Source organism: Penaeus chinensis, chromosome 17, assembly GCF_019202785.1.
Source record: "Penaeus chinensis breed Huanghai No. 1 chromosome 17, ASM1920278v2, whole genome shotgun sequence".
NCBI classification, from domain to species: Eukaryota; Metazoa; Arthropoda; class Malacostraca; order Decapoda; family Penaeidae; genus Penaeus; species Penaeus chinensis.
This window is the reverse complement of record NC_061835.1, coordinates 4,386,170-4,391,169: the sequence shown is the minus strand read 5'-3', so window position 1 is coordinate 4,391,169 and position 5,000 is coordinate 4,386,170. Positions and strand designations below refer to the sequence as shown.

Sequence of the window (5,000 nt, the reverse complement as noted above, 5' to 3'; positions counted from 1 at the left end):
ATGTATCACCATTGCATTTTGTTATTGGTAATGAGTTAGTCCCTATGGCCACGTTGTGCAGGCTATTTAAGGTGACGTCACGATGATTCAGGAATGATTGATAAGCCCGTAATCCTAATTTGCATATTATAAATATATTAAGATTAAAATCATAAGTTTTGTAATTTCGTTATCATTACATATGTAAGTCTCGGCTATTACTGAATGTATTTTATGGAACGACTACATTTCTGTACTATAAATCATTAGCATTATTATTTCCATTATTATTGTTATCATTATCATCAACATCAATGGTATTATCATTGTTGTTATTATTATTGTTATCACTATCATAGTTATCATTATTATCATCATTATTGGTATCATTACTGCCTCTGCCATTGTCAGTATCATTATTATTATTATTATTATTATTATTATTATTATTATTATTAATATTATTATCATTATTATTATTATTATCATTATTGTTGTTATTATTATTATTGCTATTATTATTATTCTTAATATCATTATTTTTATTATTATCATTATTGTTATTATTATCATTATTATCATCATTATCGTTATAATTATTATCATTACTATTATTATTATTATAATTATTATTTTAATTATTATTATTTATTATCATTATTATTATTATTATCATTATTATCATCATCATTATCATTATTTTTTTCATTTTTATAATTTATATAATTGTCATTATTATCATTATTAATGTTATTGTCATTATTATTATTATCGTAACTTTTGTTATTATCATTGTTAACATTATTGATATTATCATTATTATTGATATTATCATTGTTAACACTATTGATATTATCATTATTATTGATATTATTATTATTAGTTGTTAACATTATTACCATGAATATTATTGTCGCTATCATTACTATTACCATTATTATCATCATCATTGTTATTGATATTATCATTACTGATATGCTCATTATTACCATTATTATCCTTATCAGCATATGCATTTTCATCGTCGCCACTATTAACAGACCAACCATTATCATTACTGGTGGATGACAAGCATTATCGCCTCCCCTGCAAGCGTCGTTACCATTATTACTCCCATCAAGTCCCCTGCCATATCCCCGCCATCCCGTCCATCACCATCACGAGGCCAAAGGCTCCTCCTTCGGTGGCGCAACGCCCATCGGGCCAGCCGCTTCGCGAGCGCCTCCGGAATGCACATCTGTGGCGAGCGATCGAAGCGCGTCACGCACATGTGATCACGAGTCGATTGCTTAGATTTGAGGATCCATTTAGCAATCTTTGGCCCCAGTTCGATTATACTCGTGGAGGCATAGAGCAATTGTTTCGTTTATTGTTTATCTCCCCCTCTCTCTCTCTCTCTCTCTCTCTCTCTCTATCTATCTCTATCTATCTATCATCAAAACTACCTGACCTCCGTGATCTTTATTTTTATTATCGCTTAAGCTTTAATCCTATTTGATTTTTTACCTTAACCTCATTATATGATTTCAGTTTCACAGGAAATTAAGGAAATAATAGATGGTAGAGAGAGAATGAAATATTTAAAGAAACCTATGTCAAAGAGACTAATATTGCAATAATGCAATATTAACATAGGCCTATAACCTATAACCGAAATCATTAAGAAGTTCGCATGCAGTTAACAATAGGGAATTACATAGTTTTGTCACCGTTTTGTCTCGGTTTGGATATGTCATAGAGTCATATCGGAGCCATTCCTGTGTTAGTCATCTCAGCTTCTCGCCCCTTCGGTTAGTACAATTGAGTCCAGATCTGTTTGTCTACAACGGTCATTATCGTCAGCCCTACTGACAGAAGGCGGCGCCTAATTGTGCGGTTTGTGGGGGACGTTTACATCCTGATTGAGTTTACATCGATTGCTATTGACCTGTACATTTGGATGGTAAAGGACGAGGTTGCGAGAGAGAGAGAGAGAGAGAGAGAGAGAGAGAGAGAGAGAGAGAGAGAGAGAGAGAGAGAGAGAGAGAGAGAGAGAGATAGAGAGAGAGAGAGAGAGATAGATAGAGAGAGAGAGAGAGAGAGAGAGAGAGAGAGAGAGAGAGAGAGAGAGAGAGAGAGAGAGAGAGATTGAGATTGAGATTTGCAAGTGATAGCGAATATAGAAGGGGTGATGAATGATACGCATTGACTTAAAGGTCAGGGAGTACAACAGCAAATGGTGATACGGCAATACCTTAATGGAAAGAAAAAAAAGCTAAAGGTTAAGAAAAGACATCGACCTTGCGGAGGTGTGTGAGAGAAAGTGTCGCCGGTCAAGAGGGGTGAGCGGCGGGCGGGGCAGACAAGGGAAACGGAGAGACCTCTCGGGCAGTGAGGGGAGGGGGTATGAGGGTCATGACGGGGTAGAGGGAGAGGCTGTATTGAGGTAGCAAGGATAAAATCTCTCTAAATGAACTTCTCTGGCGATGGGATTTAAATAAGCCGACTTTGGTGGTTGTTAGAACGGTGTATAAAAATCACACCTACTCGATCCTCTAGAAGCAAGTTTATGTTAGATTCCTATAAATGTTTGTGGCTTATTCTTATTTCTGCGGGTGCGTGAAAAACAAAAAAATGAGTGTGCTAAAAGATAATCCGTGTGTCATCGTATATAATAGATGGAAGGAATTAAGGATAATGCGTACTTTATTCACTTACATTGAAAATTCTTATAACCGTAAATTTTGTACCCACACAAACAAATGACGTATATGATGTGAAAGTTATATCATTATCTTTAAAGGTTCTAAAAACATACACGTTTTAAAAAATGGAACTCGTCTACTCACGGACACACGCATACACACGCACGCGCACGCGCACACACACACACACACACACACACACACACACACACACACACACACACACACACACACACACACACTCACACACAAACACATACATATATACACATACACTCAAATCCCTGCAAGTACGCAAGGATACATGCCTTTGAAGAAACAAGAAAGGCGTAAATGAGGATGACAGCATCTACATGCATCTATAACCTGCACTGTGTATACATATATATCATTGTCTATATATAATGTATGAACGCTTCCATGTTCCGTTTGTGTGTATGTGCATATCTGTGGATGTTTTTGTTATTTTGTTTGCAGCCGAATTTCAGCAGTAGGCCTACACTCCACAACGGTCGAGCCATTTGCGCAATATCAGATCGTCCACGGGCGCTTGTGCCTTTCTTCTGGCGCGCTGATTGTGGCGCTGAAAAGAATGTTGCCACCTTCTCGGGTTTTGATCTTGCTAAGAATTTTCCAAATCCTTAAGCCATGAAAAAACAAGAATCACGTCCCAATCTAAGTCTTGGCTTATGATGGAAATGACGGCTTATTTAATGGTAGGGTAAAACTACATCAGAGTTCCACAGAAATTTAATTTCAAGGCATGAATTTTACATTTATTTTCATCTGAAGAGATCAGTCGTCGTAGATCTTACTGGATAGTATAGAGTTTACTGAGAATGAATGTTTTTTTTCACCCCGTGCAGATGTCAATACTGGTCAGCCACACAATATGCCGTCATTTCCTGTGTTTTGTTCAGAGGGGTACCCTCACCTCACTGCCTGCCAGACGCAAAAAGTTTTCATTAACTACAACTCTTGTACTGTTTTATCTTCCAGATATGTGTAACATGATGTATATGCATCTTAAATTTCGGTCGTGAAAATTAAAATAGTTGTTGGATTTTTATTTTACAATACTTTCAATAATCCAATTTTTTGTAACCTGACGCCGTATGACAACGCGCTTTCCACGGCCTCCGAAGTCATTGCATTTCTGTTAACATTAATGAACAATACATATGACTCTAAAAGTTGATTCTCAAAACATCTCCCACACTACATTCTCATGTAACATTAAGAATCGGATGCACACGGCTAGAAAAGAGATAAGTAAAGGCATGGAGTTTAAATAGAAAGTGCGACGAGGGTGGCAATACCAGCGTGGTCACAAAGCTCTCGCGTCGCTGAGTCTGCAGTGGCGCTCGACTCGCTCTCCAGTGGCTCGGTGGCTGTGGAAGTGAGAGTGCGCACTCTTGTCCTCGGAATTTCTGTAAATGTACAGTGCTGTGTTGGACTTATTACTGGAGAGAAACATTCCATGTCGATAAGGTTGTATTTCGCAAGATTATTAATGTTTAAATTTTAATCGGATTTTCGCAACGTTTTTTACGGTGATAAAGTGAATTCCGAAGTTGCGGTAACTTCTGAAAGTGATCCATGTGGATGGTTGCTGTTTAGTCAGGTAAGTGTATCTTGTTTGTCTGTAAAATGGGTGTCGCATTCCTTTAAGTTTGTAGGTAATGTGGGGTATGTATTGGAAGTTATTCCTATATAAATTGCAGAAGTACTTGTAATTGAAACGTGCAGATTTCACAACCACTAGGCTTGGGAATGTGCATTACAGTTCACTCCGCGCTTCATTGGGCCCTCTGAAGACATGGTAATTGGTAATGAAGGCAGCAGGAAAAACTCCAAAGCAGAATTTGCTCGTCCTTCCCTTGTAATGTTGCTATGTCTTATCAGATCTCAATACTCTTTTGTCCCCCAACCTTGGTGCCAATCGGAAGACAAAATATTTAAACCACGTATTAGATGGTGGCGTGATTTGCGAAGAGAGTTTCATGCCGGTTTATTTTCAAATTCCTTGCCTACGGGATACCCACAGCTGATGCCGCTAGGTAACTCGGGTAACGCCAGTAGGTCCGATTACCAGCGTGGAAAGCCTTTGCGGTTTCGGGGTTTGCTTGTTGCATGCCTTGAACGCCACCAGGTCAGCAGTATTTGGAAAAAATGGATTATGAGTGCTCAGAAAATACATGACTCTTTGTCTGTGGACGATGTTTAAGCGGTGATGTCTGAGAAGACTCACTCGTCACGCAAACACCTGAGACTTCATTAGCTGGCGGGAGATAAGATTTAGAATCGAGATAAGCAGAGATAGCGAGAGCACGTCCG

The 5,000-nt window shown here is 38.0% G+C and overlaps 1 protein-coding gene across 2 annotated transcripts in view; it reads left to right on the top strand.

Moving 5' to 3' along the window:
* The window catches only part of LOC125034118, a 46,413-nt gene that overhangs the window by 16,399 nt on the left and 25,014 nt on the right, over positions 1-5,000 (top strand). The window contains exon 1 of one of the 2 annotated variants that reach the window (XM_047625758.1): positions 4,007-4,287. The exons of the other annotated variant lie outside the window; for it this stretch is intronic. The gene's annotated coding sequence lies outside the window, so the exon portion shown is untranslated. Of the gene's footprint in view, positions 1-4,006; positions 4,288-5,000 lie in introns of those variants that run through there. 2 annotated transcript variants of the gene reach the window in all.